At 32.3% G+C, this 19,939-nt stretch overlaps 1 protein-coding gene across 1 annotated transcript in view; it reads right to left on the bottom strand.

The window, feature by feature from the left end:
- The window catches only part of LOC118197691 (uncharacterized), a 37,159-nt gene extending 30,943 nt beyond the window's left edge, over nucleotides 1-6,216 (bottom strand). Inside the window, exon 1 of the mRNA XM_035369228.2 lies at nucleotides 6,087-6,216. The gene's annotated coding sequence lies outside the window, so the exon portion shown is untranslated. The remainder of the gene's footprint in view (nucleotides 1-6,086) is intronic.
- Between the last annotated feature and the right edge of the window lie 13,723 nt (nucleotides 6,217-19,939).

Genomic DNA, 19,939 nt, shown 5'->3' with positions numbered 1-19,939 from the left:
TTTTTATATAAATTAGAATAATAAAAAAGTATTATATGAAATTAAATGAAACATCTAAATTAAAACATCAATCTTAAATAGTTATTTACTATTATATTTCCCTTTTTGCGTTAGGATTGCCGCAATTATATTTGGCAGCACTGGCATCAACAATAGTTTGGCGATTTTTTACGGCACTCAAAATCGTATAGTACCATTGCCACATATGTTTTAATGTTAAATAATTATATCCTATAAAACTTATTTTAAAGTATTTAAATTTAAGTAATATTTTAATTCTTTTAAACGTTTGTATGATGTTTTTAATTCGATATTCAATTTAAGTAATATTTTAATCCATTAAATGTTGGCGCAATGTTTTTATATCTGTGTTTTTATTCTATTATATGAAAGTAATAATTTAACCTTACTTTAGCATTTTATACTCTTAGTAAATGTATTTATTTACATTTGCCAGCCATCTTAAAAAACAACGTTTTCAACAAAAAAATTAATCCATTATTTTTAACGATATTTATTTTTTTTTAAGTTTCGAATACTTTATTATGCGTAAAATACGTAAAAACAGCATTTTTCAAGATGGCTGACGACTGTAAAAACCGCGCCAACAATTGCGCCAATGTAAATCGCCAAAAAATCCGTGCAACCGTCTACCAAAGTAGTACCAAAATTTTAAACCATATTAAAATGTTTATGCCTTCAAAATTAAAAATTCTTAGAACTAACGTTTGTTAACAATTTTTATGTGTATACTGTATGTTGTCGCCAACAAAGTGTGCTTGGCGAGATTTGCGTAAATACCAAAAGTTCTAATTGCTTTCCAGCAGATAAATTATTTATTTACGTAGGTTTTTCTTTTATAATTCATACCTACACGTGTTATGGAAAATTCTTATGTATTTTTTGTTGTGTATAATTATTGCGTATTATTTTACTGTGTTTAATGAATTTGTATTGTGCTTATTTAAAAATTATTGTATAATATTTCATATTGTTAAACTTTACGGCAAAGCTCTTTTAAGTTTGGTAGAATATGTGTTACAGTTAAAAGGGCGCGGGTATATTTCCGTTTCTCACGAGTCGGCTTCTTTTAGACGTTAGGGGTCAGACTGCCCAGCGGCATTTTCCTCTTTTCGCGGGGGTTGAAAACACGTGTTTTGCTCGTTCAGAGGCGAATAGTTCTAAGGGGCGGCGATTATTTGACAGAATTATAGGTTGGAAACATTCCTCTTTGCGCGGGAAAGAAAGGGTCTGTCATCTTGTTGAAAGTTCTGAATTTCTGAGAATTTTAGAGGCTATTTATTACCTTTTTTCTAGTTGGCTAGAGGGAGTCCAAGTTTCTTTAAGATTGGTTAAACTTTTAATTTTAGTGTTGTTTGAGCCAATAGTGATTTTGAGGCGTTTCTTGGTGAGTTTAAACGGAGTTTTCTTAAGCTGTTGCAAGGGAGAAGAACGGAGATTTTTGCGACGTTTTGGTGAGATTTGGTCCAGTTTGATCGACTTTGAGAGGAGCGTCACCCGGCGACCCCTTGGGGGCGACCGCGGTTACGGTTAATATTGGTGATCTCCGTGGCACTGGCAGCGGCGACCGGTCCTAGCTCATCGCGAGCTCCTTGCGGTTAAATTTCGGCGTAATTGGCAAAAAGATCTGGGGCTAAGTCCAGCGTCTTGTCTCTGACGTTTTCCATGTGTGGAAGAGCTTTCTGAATTGCTCGCACTGAAGTTCCAGTTTGCTTTGAAAAATATGGAAAAAGAGGGAAGTCGTCATCTCCTGCTGTCCATCTCCTTCCGTTATCTTCAGAGGGTCTTCGAAATAAAAGGGAAGACTTATTATTATTTTTTTGGAGTTAAATGCTGCTGGACCGAGTAGTACTATAAGAGAATTCTCATTATGCTATGAACCCACATCAGTATCGGTTTTCCGAACGAGGATGATGTTTGGCTGTTATGTTTTCGACGTTTTTTGACTGGATCCCGGCAGCTTCCCGAGGCTCTCAAACTAGTGTACGCGGATTCTGTGAGCAAAAGTTTTATTTTTATTCTGCTTTCTTTTATAAGTAAATATTTAGGATTTTGAAATGATAAATTCTAAAGCTCAGCTGATTTTTTTTTATGTAGATTAAAATTCGGCTATTTTAATCAATCAGTCAATAGTTGAGAAAGCGTTATGAATAATAAATAGTTGAAAAAGTGTTAGCTATGTTTTAAATGCTTAATTGTCATGAGTTTGAATTGAGTACATACTTAAAAGATTAACAGGAAGTGTTTCCCTATGATTTTTGTATTAATGGAATAATTTTTAAAATGAGATTGATATGAAAAAAAAACTATGAGTATCTTTTAAAAAGATTGTGTAGGGGTAGTCTGGGCAGCTATCTTGAATTATAAGATTTGAATTATTTAATAAATGTGTTTATTATTTTTATTATTGTATGTTTCTTTCAGTTTGATTGTGGTCTACTGTAGGTCACCCATGTGATCCTTACGGAACATGGTTATTCTTTCGAACCCGGGTAACCATATTGCGGTAGTAGAAAAAAATATAAGTTTTAAGTGTCGTTGACTATACGATCGGCTTATTTAATTTATTATGATTTGATGAGTACACTTCTTAATTGTGAGATGTATCATTCCCTGGGGTTTTGAAGAGTTCTGTGTTGCATTTTAAATGTTGTTTTTTAGGGCTATCTCTAGATTTGTATTGAAATTTATGTGTTTTCAGGTTCGAGATCTGAATTAGTTTTAATTTAGTGAGAGATAGCAGATTGATGATTTTGTTGTGGAAAGTGCATTTAACATTTTGGTTTTGATAAATAATCGTTATTTTAACAAAACACCAGGGAGGATATTTTCTTTGATTTAAAGTGTTTAGTTTTTGTCGCGGCACCAAAAAGAAGTCAGTTAAGTCAGTTTAAAATTTAATTAAATTGAAAAAGTAATTTTAATTTTCCCCTTTTTTCTACGTAACACACGCACAGAAATTTTTACTTAATGCACATTTATATGAAAATGTTACATTTTTGCACAAATTAAGAGAAATATTGCACGATAGAGCTACGAAACTGAAAGGAAGTTTATGTCAGTCATTGCATAACCAACAAAATTAAATCATTTTTCAAATTTTTAAGAAGGCTATTAAATTATATTTGTTTTTTACAGATAACGTGTCAGTTTACGTTAGGTATAAAAAATAAAATCTAAATACCAAGTTAAATATAAATCGTATTTGCTTCAAAAAGTGTATGTAATCAAATAGTTTTTGTTGCCAAATGAAGAGAGGAAAAAATATTTAATTATGATATCAATGGTTATAATTCCATAATCGGGGTGAGTGCCAAGCTTGGCGAGAGTTTTTTTATTTGGCGCGATTTTAATTTGGTTGTATGTTTCTTGTGGCAAACCTAGAGCTTTATTTCGGTAACTGTAAGAGCGCGAATTTAGTGTAACCGGATTTTTTAAAAATTTAATTTTGAAATACTATGTTTGTTTTTAAAAGTTTTACTGTTTAATATTATTGTTATATATATGTTTAATATTATATTTATATAAATATTTGCAGAAGGTTAAGCTGTTGTTGGTGAGAGAATGTTGGATTTCATATGACATGAAGTTTATAATTTATGAATGTTTTCATTTAATTTTTTTTTTTTTTAGTTTTGTTTCTTGCATGTGACAATCCAAAGATGTGGAATATTTAAAGCTTTGAACGAAAGTTGTTTAGTGTGTTGAATTCCACGACGATAGTAACTTGAATATTTTAGTTAGTTTTACGATGCTGAATAAGCATAATTTGCTATTCTGTTTACGTTTAAAACTGACATCGCAGTGCTCTGATCTGATAAGTGTATACATTTATTTATTCAATAATTATTTACAAGAATTGTTCATTCTACTATTTTATGATGAATTACATATATATAGGATTATGCTTTTACTTGCAAAGCTGTTGGACTTTGTTTTACTCTAGTATTTAATCATCTCATTTTACTATTCTGTTTACATAAAATAACGGCGTCTCACTACTGCAAAACTAAAAAGTTACTGTTCTGTTTAGGTTTAAAAATCACATTTTAGTTCTTTCATTTAGTGCGCCTAAAATATTCGCCGAATTTTCAAGGCCAAAATAGTTTAGCGCCAACTTACCCCGCTTATGGAATTTTAGCCAAATTAATAATCTTCGTTTTAAAATTTAGCTATTTCATTACATGTTCATTTAATTTCAGCAACGGTTAATTTTCAGTTGAATTCAGTTCTTTCAGTAAGAAACTCGATTTTCGGAAGAACATTTATTTGGCGGTAATTATAAACGCGATAAACAGTCAAATATATTAATTTTTGTGTTGCTTGTGTTTTGGCTGCTTGTGTTCAAAGGCAATAATTGTAGCTAATAATACCCAGATATCACTGATACTTGCCAAATCAAAACTAGGACTCATGAAATGAAGATTAACCCCAATATCTCTTAAAATTTTGGAATAATATTGCTTTTTAACAAGAGAAAATTTTGGCACTTCCTTATCAAAATGGTCACCATCTAAGCATTTGAGTGACATTTTAAATTTACGCGTTACAGACTGCTAGATTAAAATTTGCAAATTTTGGCGGCTTGGTGCCAATTTTGCCGATATGGGTTAACCACATAAATTTGGAGGTACCTTTACATTTAACATTGTTTAATTTACTATATCAAGCACTCGAAAGCTATCTGACTAAGGGGAAGGATGCCTTCGTGGATGACATTTTAAGAGGAACTAGCTCATATATACGTTAAGCATAGGAAAATTTACAAAAAACGCCCATGCAGCCAGCCTCAGACCAAAATCATAGTTTGGTCCGAACCCCAGACCAAACTACGATTTCAGCGGTTCAGTGTTAAGCGATTTTACAGCTCGGGGGTTGGTGGGCCGTTTATGTTTAGTAATATATGAAGTAAATAATACCTTTATAGTTTGAATTTGTGTTAGCTTTAATATATAACTTAACATAAATAATAATATAAATCAAAACCTAGAAATTTAATTACTAAGTTATAAAGTCCGCAACCATAAATGTTTGATTCTTTCTTAGGGCAATTTCAAATGTCGCAAAAGACTTATAAGGTAGATGCTTTAGCAAGGAAGTCCTTTTTCATTTTAGTTCTTTTCATTTTCCTTCTGTATAGATAGAAGGTAAGATTTCTCATCTTTGTTAATTTCTTCAGTAACTAAAGCAAAATCAAATTAAATAATGCTAATTTCTGGATAATAACCCAGTTTTAATTTGACGTATTTAGTTGGATTGTAAATTAAATTAACTATCGTTCATCTAAATCCAATTTTTTTCTCTTTCAGAAGTCGTGAAATTTAATTAACACAAAGCAAGAGAATATTACACATTTGAAACACGAGAAAAAGTATATTTAATATCTGTTAATACAAAAAATACTATAAGCTAAACATTAGGCACATCTAAGCCAAGTATATCCATTTCGTGGAGTTTATAGTTAGATTTACAGCTTAACTATGCATCCAAACGATTGTTTCTTCTCTATCAGTACAATGGACATATTAAAATATCTAACTTATTTTGGTAAAAGTTTACAATTGGGCGCCCCTAGTTTCTTTGGCAGTTCTTTTTTGACGCCAAGATCGGCGCCAGGAAGACACAATTTCAAGATGGCCGCTACACAAAACCAAAATAAGAAGTCAAAGAATTGCTCCGACTCTGTGTCCCTGTACACATCAATCTGTCTTCACTTAAAAAAAATCCCAGAATTTCACAAACTAGGCATTGCCCACTGCCTTAAATTTTTCCATGTACGCATCAATCTATTTTCATTTAAAAAAATCAGGAAGATAAGACAAGGTTAAAACTATCATGATAACCAGAAATGAGGTTTCATCGCCAAAATTAAAAAAAAAATCTGTCGCTAATCTAAGGGGCACCCAATTCTACACTAGTACACACTATACTAATTTTTTATTTAAAAAATTAAACATAAATTAATAAGTAATGTTTTGATCAAAAAGCATAAACTATTAAGTAATTTTTTGACTAGAGTAAGAACTTATTTTTCGCCGCTAAAAAGGGATATTTAAAAGGATTACCTCTCTTTCTTTAGGCTGAAGAACCAAACTAAAAAACTTCAAAAAATAAAATTTACCAGTCACATAATTTAAAATTTTGTATCTTGAAACAATCTGAAGTGTTAACCAAAGACAGGCATTTCGAAATACATGAGTTTGAAATATGATTGAAATAACAAGACTAAGATCAAAAGTATGTGCTCGCGCCCACGTAATACAGAAACATATTATTTTAGTAAATTTTTGGAAAACTAAGTAAACGTGCTTGATGAATCTTGAAATATTTCGTAGTTTGTTGTTAAATGTATCAAACTATTAAAGCATCTAACTATCTTTAAAAAGTGCATTTCACGAGTAGCATTCTAAGAAAGTTTTTCGTTAAGTGTAAAAGAAAATTATCTTCATGAGAAAATGTATTCCTACTTGAAACGTACCTAAGATATGTTATATCTTAGATATAAACACGCCGAATTTATTTATGCCTAAACACGTATGCCTAAACACGCCGAATTTAATTTGTTTTTGAAGTGTATTAAAAGATAAAAAAATAATTCAAATAAATTCACGTGCGATAACGGTAACAGCAAAAATAAGTCTAACCATGACTATGATATTACTCGTAATTTTCTACTTTGAGGTTTCTGCTCTTGTCTTGAAATTGTTTGCCCTTAGAACTTTGGGCCTCCTTTAAGCAAGTGAAATCCGAAAAGCCTTCCTTCAACTTTCAATAAGTGCCGACGTCTGCTGGCTCATTAGAAATCAAATAATTCATAAGAGAAAGATTTTATGAAAATTATCATATTTCTCTTCAAAAGTGAATCCTGGATTAAAGTTGGTGAAATGTTCACGTAGATTTAATCTTAATTTTCAAAAAACATTTCTTTGCTTTGTTAAAATATAGTTATATAAATTGTCATACCCAAGGTTTTTATAAATTTTTGGGACATAAAAAAATAATGTTCATTAAAGATGTCTTATTATAAGTTGTAGAGACATTAGAAGGAGCAGAAGATGTGAAAAATGACCAATGCCCTCGCCGAAACTCGAATCTCGGACCTCTCGAATATGCGCCGAGTGTGCTGGCCATTACACCAGAAGGTATGCTAAGAAGGCGGGAGAAATACCTTATATACTCCCCCTTTTAATGGGCGAGTGAGGATTAGGGGACCCAATTGCCAAATCCTGGTGGTGTAGAAATCCACCACATTTTCTTTTAGTTTGTTCGCCCCTGTAAAGACATTAGGTTATTTCGAAGCAGGAGACATGAAAATAAGCAATGCCATCGCCGGGACTCGAGCCACGGAACGTTCGAATACGCTCCGAGCGTGCTGACCACTACACGACGAAGGTATACTAAGAAGGCTGGAGAAATACATTATAAATGCTTTATTATCTTTGATAACTTGCAGTAATGTTTGCTAAGATTTTTAGAGTAACTGCTCTCTATGGGATAGCGTATTTTAGAAAAATTCATTTGATTGCAAGGTATCTTATTCACATGCAAATTAAAATAAGCTTATATATTGAAGATATCATAGACATACATATAACATGAAAAAAATTTGATATGGTGTTTGCTTATACTGTATTTTATGCTTCTGATAAGGAAACACAGTTTTAACAGTTCATGTTGCAGTTCGTCCCGAAAGGTTCACTGAACTGCTTCTAATGCGAGAGTGTCTTCAGCCTATTAGCAGTTTTTGTACATAAAACATCTGCTACGAATTTTGTACATATGTAAATAATTTTAGTCAAATTATATGCAAAATTCTGATATCTTTTGTATAATATAATGCCTCATGAGACGAAGCTCTGCCGAAAAAATAAGATGACAGGACCAAGTCTATTTAATATGGAGGTAAATGTCTAAATTGGCAAGATATCGCCAAGTTGGCAATGATTTTAGCAGCTAATTTTTGTGACCAAATGTGGCGAAAATTCACAAAAAGTCTCCAAACTTGGCGACCATTTGGCGACATTTTGGTTCGGTCCTTGTATAACTGCAATTGCTACTGTAATTGATCCTTATTAACTAAATGTAACGATATTCGGACCTTTTATGAAACTTTAGCTGTATAAGCCTTCCAGTAATTTCGAGAAAAGGAAGGTACTGGGAATTAAGACAGGAGCTCTCAGTTTTTCAGCTCAGAGTAGTGTTCGGAGTTTTGAGAGATACCCAGTGCGGGCTTCGTTCTTTAGATGCGCTTTGCAGTGCATTGTGTTTAAATTTCCAGTAGTTCTTAATAAATTCGAGTAGTTCTTAAGTGTTACTTTGAAAAAAGAACTTGCATCAAGTTTTCATCGATTCTGTGTGCATTCAATCCATTACGAACTCGTACGCACGCAACACATCGATGTTCATTGATGTGATCGGTGATCATCAAAGAAATACACAAAGAAACTATCGTAAAAAATTACTAATACATTTTAGAAGTGGTTGCTGCAATGCACACATCTAATGATAAGAATCACGGAAGCGAACATGAACGGATTAGGATTAGAATTACTTAATTTGTGACAAAGCGTAAAAAGAATGTCTGCCTAAGGAAGGAAAGAGATGTCGGTACTCTTTTGTTATCGGGACCAGATTCAGAAGTGTATATATGTATGCAGTATGTATGCATGTATGTGCGCATATGTATGGGTGTACACATACATATACATACGTACACACAATATATACATGAGGACATAAACTCTCCATCCGTCCACGCATGCATACATACATACATTTCTGTATCCGGTCTGTGTCCGATAACAGAACAGTACCAGGTTGCCTTTATGGAGGATGGAATTTACATTACGCATAGAGAAAAACACGAAAGCTTTCATGCAGCCCACCCGTTTGCCGAAATGAATTGGGATATAACCACGCTTGTTCAGAGGTTTCATTTTTTGACAGCTGGTGGGCCAAATACTAACAAAGTGGAAGCGGAAGTTAACAAGGCGCATATAGTACATACCTGTACTACGTGCCATGCAAGCTGAGATTGCCAGTTACGTAAATATTACATTATAAATGATATTTATACGAAATAAAAATTGGTCCTTATTTACATTCCCTAGAGAATTCTTTAGGTAGCCTCATCAAGTTTTCATCGATTAAAACAGGTAACTCCCTGTTTTAATTTACTAAGTCCTATTGAGAATGACGTAATTGTGATTAATTTAATGCTCCAAGAGATTCGATTATCTAGCGAAATTATGCATTGGGCTGTTATCTTAATAAACGTAAAATGATTCTTCGAAATAATTTAAACACATCGCCGGGGACACTTTTTGCTGGAAGATTTGCCGATAATTTCGATTGTGTTAAGTGATTAATTGATGATTTCGTACAAGGTTCTTGAAAGTCGAAACGTATATAGTTGATCAAATCTAATCTTTGAAAATGGGTGTCGAGCCTGTGATTCGTAATTTGTTTCAGAATCATTTTCTCAGCACGGAAAAAAGACTGATCAGGTTGTCAGGTTGGCGATATCTCGCCAAATTACCGAGACCCATTTACTCAATGTTCAATGGACTTGCCCCTGTATTCTTGCATCTCCGGTATAGCTTCTCTCTTTATAGTATTTTTTGCGTTACATTACACAGAAAAATACAACAATTTCACATATAATTCCACTAAAATCATCTATCTATGTTCAAGATTCGTAACAATAATATAAATTAATAAAAATAATACTTTTAAGTAATATTAACTAATAACAATAATTATTATATGATAATAATGGAAACATTAATATTAATACTATTTCCCTTACTCTTGGTGTTTATGATGCGTATGATGATTATTATCACTCATCATCTTAATCGTAATTATTATTATTTTGGATATGCTTTGCAAAATTTAAGACTCTAAATAGCTTCATATTAAGAAAGCAAAAACTAAGCAAAATATTTATACATTTTTGATCTGGTTCTAATATTATTTTTGCGAAAATAAAATAATTATTATAATATGAACTTCGCTAAGGACTGAGTAAAAATCACGCAAAATATCGTTCATGTTTATTGCTATATTTCTTGAATAAGGCAAATTCTGGAATAAACTTATGAATTCTAACCTTTTATGACTAGATTTAAAATTTACCTTCTTTAGATTAATGACATTGTATTTTTTTATTCCTGGTTTGTAATAATTAATTATATGTCAGAGTTAACAGCGAACAAAAATTTAGAGACCTTAAAATTTCCTTCAATTTCTATTTCTGTATTATTATAATCTGATCGAATAAAAGCGGACTGCTTTATTGAGAGCCCTCCAACATATTACGGGTTTTCAGCGGCAGAAAATGTTTTATCAAAAGTACATCCTAATTTATAAAATCAACTCAAAGTCTTGATTGCGCTGAAAGAAGAGAATGAAGAGTTTACGTTGAAGTAATAAATTTTCGTAAGCTCAGTAAATGTCAGTACTTAACTAAAGGAAGTAATGTGGAACAATTGACTTTACCGAGCACAATTTATTTTCATTATAAAATAAGGTCAAGTATAAAATTAGCTCTTAAGGCAATTCGAAATATAAAAAAAAAAAGACAAATAGCACAAGCATAATCCCAATTTCCTTTCTGCAGTACTTCCGTTGTTTGCAAATTGACCTTACTTCAAATATAAAAGAATTATTTATGCTATCGAAATTTTGGTAGTTCTTAGAACTGCCACGAGTTTGAGGTTATGGAAACCCGATTTTTCATTATTTTAGCACTTTTAGTATTGTCTAGTTCTTTCTTACTACTTTTCCCTGTAATCTAATTCTGCTACTTTATTTAATAAAAGCTACTGAAAACTGTTTATGAAATTGGAAATTTACTTGCTTGGAATTGAAAAAAAAGCACACATAATCTGTGTATATGCATATATGAATGTTCCCCGCATTGGGAAAAGACGACGGCACATACAGCCATCAAATTTTAAATAACGTATTCCTTCACCCGAACAGGTGCAATGGAAGCCCGAATTTAAAATTTGTTTCATTATTTATTTCATATTTTGTAAACTTTCAATGAATTTTTGATTAACAAACTCAACAATCTGAAAGCGAGTCGTGGCAACACTGTAAGAAATAAAACATTTTTATCTCCAGTGTACGAGACTATTGCCTTCGGAAAAATATTTATCTTTCAATTTTAATTAATAAACTCAGCTCTAGGAAAGAAATATGTTGCCACGGACGGAAATAAAATAATTTTATCTTTCACCCCCCTGCGTGTTGCGTCTAGTCTCTAACATACCTTCAAATTTAATTTGGAAGGCTACTGAGTATAAAACTAAGCGATTTAAGAGCAATAAACACGGTTTTTAAGAATATTTGTTTTTCCCTTTTTAATGTGATTGACTTATATAAACATGAATTAAAATCATGAGATGTGTAATTAGAAATATTGAATATTTTTACGAAATTACACTAGTTGGTCTCATTAAAATAATTATATACTTCTTATTTTTTATAACAACTACACTAGTATGCAAAACTTAAGCAACAGGTGTTCTTTTTTGCCTAACTCGACGAGAAATCATTTGAGGGACATGAAATTCAGAATTAAGAGACAGCATTTTGTATTTAAACGATGACGAAAGCATAATTGCGCTAAAAATGAATAGAATACACACAGTATGAAATCAAACAAAAATAGGCTTTATTGAACTCAGAGTATCGTTACACATGATTGTCTGTACAAGAGGAAGAACAACAAGCAGATGTTCCTTACTATGAGATATGCCCTTCCCTTACTGCAATGGTTGCTTTGAACGGTCTCTCCATACCCAGCACCAGATTGTCCAACAGATCTTGAGGTAAGAGTGCCCATTCCTCAATCAGCATCTGTTTCAGTTGCTGGATATTCCCCGGAGGATGTAATCGTGCCACAAGGCATCTCCCCAAAGCATCCAATACATGTTTTACGAGATTTAAATCAGGAGAGCACGCTGGTCAATCCATTCGAGTGATATCTTCACTTTTCAGTAGCTTCTGAACAGCAGGAGTCCGGTGTGGCCGTGCATTGTTATCCACAAAAACGAAGTCTGCTCCAATGACACCTCGGAACAGACGCACATGAGGAAGGATCACATCCTGACAATAGCGATCTCCGGTTACAGAACTTCTGTCGAAAGCGTGGAGCTCTGTCCGCCCGTTCAGTATAATGCCTCTCCAGACGAGATCTTCAGGATACCGTAACAGTCTCTTTCCGTGATGTTACTGAGATTAAACCGTATTCCGACCTCTCTCCAAATCAATTTGTGTTGAGAATCGTTTGTGGCACTAAAACGACCGTCATCCGTAAGGAGGATACGACTCGATTAATGAGATGCCCAGTTTTTGCGCTTTTTGCACCACTGTAAACGGTGTCGCCGATGGCCAACTTTCAAAGGGATGCAGCGTTCAGGACGGCAGGCGAATAAGCCACCTTTGTAAAGGTGTCTGCTGCACACAGTAAACGGCGACACTTGTTACTGTACACAGTTGTTGAACTATGGAGTTTGGTGATTGGTTTCGGGCTCTTTTCGCCTGCAGGACAATATATCGGTCATCCACTGCAGTTGTTTTCCTTGGGCGGCCACCACCAACCTTTCTAACAGCCGTACCTATGGTTTGTAAGGCTTTCCAAGCGCGCGAAACGACTTTTGTTGATTCCGAACTCTTCAGTTATACTGATCACACTTCACCCCTATTCCAGATTTTCGATCGTTCTTCCACGTTTGAAGTCATCCAGATCATTTCTTCTAGCCATATTTAACGAAAGAACTCCTTGTACTTGCAGCGAATGTCTTTAATTGCGTCTCCCTCTTTTCTTTTAAGGTAGTCTCGAGTTGAGCCCGACGGTACGCGTTTTGCGTACGCTCACGTAGCATGTGAAGTTTTTTCTTGATATTTGCATACGCATGAACTTTCTACTAAATTGCGTGTTCATTGTACTGAACGCAAGAATCCCTTTTCTACAATTTAATGGCTATCTGATTAAAATTTGCATTGTTGCTTAAGTTTTGCATACCAGTGTATTTTAGGCCGCTGCCAGCGCGAGTGGCTAGATTTTAAAGAAATAATATAGCGAATATAATATATATAGGCAAACTCTAAAAATCTATCGGGAGTTCCAAAGATTTTGCGATTTTAAATGTTTTGTGATTCACAAAGATAATTGAATTTTATGTGACGTAAGTGCGAAGAAGACATCTATTATACAAAATTAACGCATAGAAAGTTAATAGTAAAAGACTGTAGAGACATTAGGTATTTTTGGAAGTAGGCAAGAGGAAAAATCAGCAACGCCTTCGCCGGGAATTGAACCGCGGACCTCTCAATTACGCGCTGAGCGAACAGACACTACACCACGAAGACTCAATAAGAAGGCGGGAGAAATACCTTATATACTTCCCCTTTTAAAGAGCGACTGGGGTTTTTAGAAGAACCAATCGCCAAATCCTGGATGAGGAGAATCATCATCCAACACCCTTTTAGTTCGGGCGCCACTGTAGAGACATTAGTTATTTTTGGAAGCAGGCAAAAGGAAAAATTAGCAACGCCTTCGCCTTGAACTTTCTGAGATGTAAGTGCGAAGGAAAAAAAAATGGCTAGCAGAAGCGAGTGCCAGAACAGATTAGTAGAACGCTTTTGAGCGACCTTTAAAATGTGGAAACTTTCAGACATTTCTTTATTTTATTTAATTTTTTTTCATTTGTTACCTCTTATTACTACACATCTTTTTATTGCCATAAATAAACAACATTTACAAATGAATGTCTTCGTTAGCGTAAAATTACGTTTGCTATTCAACAAGAAGGACAACATTTTATTTCAAATACACGAACTCTTTGCCAGGCACCACCTTTCGCAAACAACCACCTCTGAAAATGACTTCTAGAAAATAAATAAACATCCGTACTTATAATTATGAGTCTTCTCTAAACCGTTTATTCTCTAACACGAGAAAAATCATTAAGTACGCAGCATAACGATCATCAAAATGTCTAATTTCGCTATGAGTTATAAAAACAAATATTATTCCTTAAATGCTGACCCTGGTAAGACTTTCTTTTATCTATCAGTATGTCGCTTGGCCGGTATGAAGAAATGCATTTCTTAATTTTATTGCCAGATATTCTCTCACTGTTTATATACTGCTTTAGATAGTTCTTCATCTGTTGTTGGGTTGGAAACGCCCTTTTACAAGTGTCTTAAAAGCACAGTAGTCTATGGATGTTAAGTCGTACAATTTCACTGGAATATATATATATATATATACCGATTTAAATTTTAACAAACATGTATATACGTAAAAAAGCAAATTTAAAGTTAAAATTATGTGCAAACATATAAAAATTTAATTTTCGAACTAATCTACAATATCATTTAAATTCAGATAGCATAAGTAAATCAAGTGCAAAACCAAACCATGAAAATAAATTCACCAATTTAGCAAATTAAAATTAATCTAAAATTTTTTTTAAAAACGCATAAGTGAATGACTGTTGAGCAGGCTATGCCGAGTATATATATTCGCTATATATATATACCGAGTATATTTTGAGTATATTTTAAATTATGTAAGTTAGGTGGGCAAGGCTCCTTTGAAGCCAAGTACCCAGTTTATCAAATTCATTTTCCATTTTTTCGGGAAATTAAAAAATATTAAATTAGATATTAACATGAGACTCCCGGCTTTATCTGGGAAAGGCTAACTTATTTTGCACTTTATGGATTAAGAAGGGGGATTTCTTTTTTAAGTACTGGAATTAAATTATTGTTAATAATTCTTAGATTTAATTTTTACATTTTGTTTGAATTTTCTAAATTTCAGGTTTTTGTTGTTTGAAAAATCAGCTCTGATCTAAAACTCTTTATCGAAATTTTCTGTAGAATTTGAAATTAAGTATTTCTATTGTCTTCATCGGCAATAAATTAATTACTTTTATTACAGTCATTAAAATATTACCTTACAACATCTACAGACATAAATATTTTCATTCTTTACATGGTAAATGGATTTTGTGATAATAGTTAGTGAGTCTATTGAGAGGGCGGGTTTCCTAGAGCCATAGATACATTTTTTAAATGTTAAATTTCCGAGTAAAATTATCCTATAGAAAGGACTGATAACAGTCTTTGGCTTTGATTATCATTTCTATTATCATTTAGCTTTGATTATTTTCAGTCTTTTAGCTTTGGTTATCAATAAATAATATACACACAAATCACGATGGTGCGTTAATTGGGTTGCGGAATAGCTGAACCTTATTTAGAAAGTTAAGTTCACTTATTGTCGAAAGACCGAATATTTACTATAATAAACCAATATTACAAAGCAATATACTCTATAAGAAAGTGGTAGAATAATAGCAGTGATATCACATGATGGGAGCTAAATAAACTCTGCCAAAGAATTGTATATATAGATATATATATAAATAAAGAGAGAGAGATCGAGATAAAATAAAATAAAAAAGACCTATCCAACTTTTTATACGACTTTATATTGTGAAAATATTCAAAGTCTTTCTTAAATGCTGCTCCTTAGTGTTTGGTTGTAATTTAGTTTCATCATTCCTAACAATGTTTGTTCTTTCGGTCTGATATTACTTCAGTTAATCGAAAATTGACTTTAGTTTATTTTGCCTTTAGAAATGTTATTTATTATTTCTACATCGTTTCTGTTTGAAAATCAGAATATATTTCTTCATAAAATATACAAATATAGCTTTTTATCCGAAACTAATTTATATGAGTCATTTTGAGCTAATAAAAATTGTCACTACAGGAGACAATAATTTATTCCTCGTTATAAAAGCTATTGTCAAATAATTGGTTTCAGGTTTAATAACTTAAATTATCTCATCATTTGATAGTTAAAAAATGGAATTATAAAAATAGCATGCCGAAGAACAATTATTTGAAATGTTAAAGCAACAAGAATCAGTGCTAAATTTCTTTATTTTGCAGTACTAGTTTCGAACGTTTTGAGTGTACAACCTTCTTCATCAGTTGCAGGAGTGAAAATGAAAGAGGAGAAGTTTGCGCTCACGCGATGTCAATAAATCAGTGGTAATTATGAAATTTACCTCATTTTAAACATATGCTGCTACGCCCCTTCAAATTTTTAATATCTGCAACTTATTATGTGCAACGTAGCTTCTCAATGGCATAATTAGATCACTTTTAGTTTGAACATTTTGCTAAATAGTCAGTTCAGCATGCTAAAAGGTAGTTGCTGTCATTTTCAAAAGTTGGAAAATAATGAAGGTAAGAAAGGTATGCCAGAGATCTGAAAAGGAGCCCTGTGAAAAAGAGCTCTTTTGTTAATGTTTTGACGCTGTGTACTGCTGTATAGTGAAAGACCTGTTAGTAAAGAAGAATCTGATTAACAGAATAAATTCTTTTACGATATTAAAACGAAATAGTTTGAAGATGTAACCATACTACGTTCATAAAATAACAGTACTGCGATTTTATAGCAATCTTGAAATGAAATGAGAATTTCAACGTTTTCAGCCCTTGGCGGAAAAGAGATGGTTATCACTATATCCATTTAATATCTCTGAGGCCGTTTTGCATCTATGCATATAGTTTATATTTGACACGTATACGTATATTATGTTTCTTCAGCTAATGAACATTTGTTGATTTTCGCTGGTCATTCGGCATTACACGAAACCAACTGTTAATCCGAGAAGCCACATTAGCTACAGTTATTACATTTTAAACAATATTTAGTAGCAGCAGATTTAAATTGGATGAAAATAAATGGGAAAACTAATGCTTTAGGATGAAAGTCTTGCATGCATCAGTTATGAAGATAAAGCTGTATCATTAAGAAAGAACACTGAATAAAAAGGTTTTAAAAGTCGGAGTTACACCATGTGTTAATAATTATCTTGTTAGAATTACTATTTGTCATCAATAAGGGTTCGTAAATTTTCGTTTTTTATTGAGCTGTCTGTGCTGAAGAATAGAATCATTTTGATGTCTCTTATTTTTATTGTTGAAGAACAAGTTGATGAACAGCCATTTATATCTCAGGACGATAATATTTCCTATTATAAATTTCAAACTTTAATAAGTGGTTAAAAGACTACGACATAGATATCACTGATATGATCCCAAAAGAGCCAGTAACTTATGCTTTCAAAAAATTTCAGAATATTAATTAATAAAATGTAGCTAAAGAAAAACCTTAAAACAATGTAGAATTAAAAACAGTTGTGTTTAAATTTGACATATCACTTTATTAAATGAATGTAGGACGAAAGGAAAAAATAATATAAATAATGTTTTATTTGAAATTCCTAAAATGATTAATTAACTGAAAGAAAATGTAATAATTCACTATTTAGTTTCAGGGAAAAAGATATTGAATAATTCTCTTCACAAACTTCATCTACAATTTTATATCACAAATAATAAAATCATGGATTAAGATAAATTTATAAAGATAATGGCTTATGCATTTGATAATGCATTTTGATTATTCCATTTTATTTAGGGGCCTACGCTTTTATTATTCGTAATATAAAATTGTAGATGAATTTCACGAAGAGACTTAATCTTTTGTTCCCATCAAACTATATGATGAATTATAATTCCTTTCTGGTCATTAATTATTTTATGAATTTTGAAATAAAGATTTATTTCATAAAACCTTTTTATTTTCTTCCTTTGAGTTTCAATAGATCAAAAAAATTATTCACTTGAAAAATCGTTTTTCAACAAAGAATCAATACTTTGCTTCCAACAATTCTGATATTACTTACAACTGTGTGATAAAATAAATATATTATTCCCAAGTTATCATTAATATTTATGTATATTTTCTACGATAATAATTCATGCATTTGATCTAAGACTATCTTGTTTGGACAATGGCGTATCTATGTAAAATGGCCCTCGTTGACAAGAATTTAAATTGCACCCCCTTTAAAATGTTTAAAATTATGTTTATCACTTTTTGATTTGGTTTTAGGATAAAATGATGCTCCGTGGCATGTACACTGCCTGCCATACCAGCTTTGTGTTACTTATCTTATCTTTATAGCATATTTTCTTCGATATTAGGATTTTAAAGTTCCATAAAAGAAAAAAAATGCTAAATTTCCAAGTAAAATTAAGAAAATCAGCTTTTATAATGTAGTGCTGATAAAAATGTATATAAATTTATAAAATGTAAAAAAAATAAAAATTTGTAAGCTCTGTAGTATGTCTTTGTAAGTCAAACGAAACCTTAGATAACGAACACCTCTAACGACTAATAAATTATCTGAACAATAAGCAACTTGGATTACGAATGATATCCCTAACTGCAAACACTCTAACTGTTAATAAATGATTTTCAAAGAAGTTTTGATGTAATCTTTGACAAATAATTAGTAATCAGTTTCTTCAGGAAATGCTATTTTAATATTTAAAATTTTTTAGAAGATTTTAATATTTTCCATTTCTTGGCTCTCATGAACTTAGTCTGGCAGCAAGTAACTTCCAGGATCCAGAATTTAACATCGGGAAAATTATGTCCAGATTGTGTTGAAACAGATAATGTTTTATCGTCTATGATAATGGATCTCTAGAACCACAAAAAATCATCTATAATTTGTGCTTTATGATGCTGGAAAACCATGAGATTTGAAACTAACAATGAAGACATGGGAAATTTACTGAAGGATTACAAAAAATTAGTTCAGAAAAAAGAACTGAAACAAATTTCAAATTTTCAGCAAAAGGCACTTGTGGAGGATATAGCTTCAGAGGAAGTAACAGAGGAACAAAGAAAGATAAAGCTAGTCCTCTTATCTAATTTATCTTTTATTTATCTTTTACATATTTTATCTATCTAAGACAAAGCTAGTCCAACATTTTTGGCTTAGCATTAAAAGGCAACGAATAACTCAAAATTAAATTAATTTAAGTTAACCTAACGGTTTCACAGGTTAAATATCACGTAAGCTGGCTCTGACTCGAAAGTCGGGGTAAACAAGCCTAATGGCAAAAATCACTCAAAGCCATAGGAATCTAATTGGTAGAAAATCAAAAATAGCAACATGATCTTCAGGCAGAACACACTCTGATTTTGCCTTCCAAAGCCTTCTTTTAAATACTAACATCTTTCAACCTTATTTGAATGAACGCGCGCTAGATAATTTACATTCTGGCAAGGAAGCGTGAGTTGTAATCCCTAATAAAGATGTGGTGTGTGGTGTATTTAATTATGGCAAAGCACACTAGGGCTATCTGCCTAAGGGGAGGGATGCCTTCGTGGAGGACTTTCTAAGGGAACCCTAATAAAGAAATATAGTAACGTGGTCTTCAGGTAGGAAGAAAACGCTCTGTTTTAACCTTCGAAAACCTTCCCTTAATTACTAATTTCTTTCCACCTCATTTGAATGAACGCGCGCTAGATAATTTACATTCTGGCAAGGAAGCGTGAATTAAAATCAAGAGCAATAGGGAAGTCAGCTGTTGAGTAAATTAGATAAATTCCAACAAACAAAACATCTTGCGAGAATGAAAATAAGTAAAATTCTAAGATTTTTAGTTTGTTCATTAAACGAAGGTATGCTCGAAAAATTATTTCGGCATTAAAGTAAAAAACGTAAATCTAAACTGGCTGCACCATATTTTCCACAAAGAAAATGTGTGTGCAGATTTTGAGATAGCTAGATAGATTTCAGATAGATTTTGAGATAGATAGATTATTATGAAATAACTTAAAAATTGATGGTAATTTTATGATCTTAGCGACGGATACAATAAGGGAGCTAAAAACTCTTATAATAAGAGAAATGCTTACAGTTTTGATAGGTATAGGTGACCAAACCGATTATTAATCGTAAAATTTTAATATTCGATCTGAAAAACTTAACGATGTAATATATTTTGTCACTGCTTT

Source organism: Stegodyphus dumicola, chromosome 5, assembly GCF_044657685.1.
Source record: "Stegodyphus dumicola isolate Sdum_Otavi_A_Nest chromosome 5, ASM4465768v1".
Taxonomy (NCBI): domain Eukaryota; kingdom Metazoa; phylum Arthropoda; class Arachnida; order Araneae; family Eresidae; genus Stegodyphus; species Stegodyphus dumicola.
This window is presented reverse-complemented; position numbering and strand designations above follow the sequence as displayed.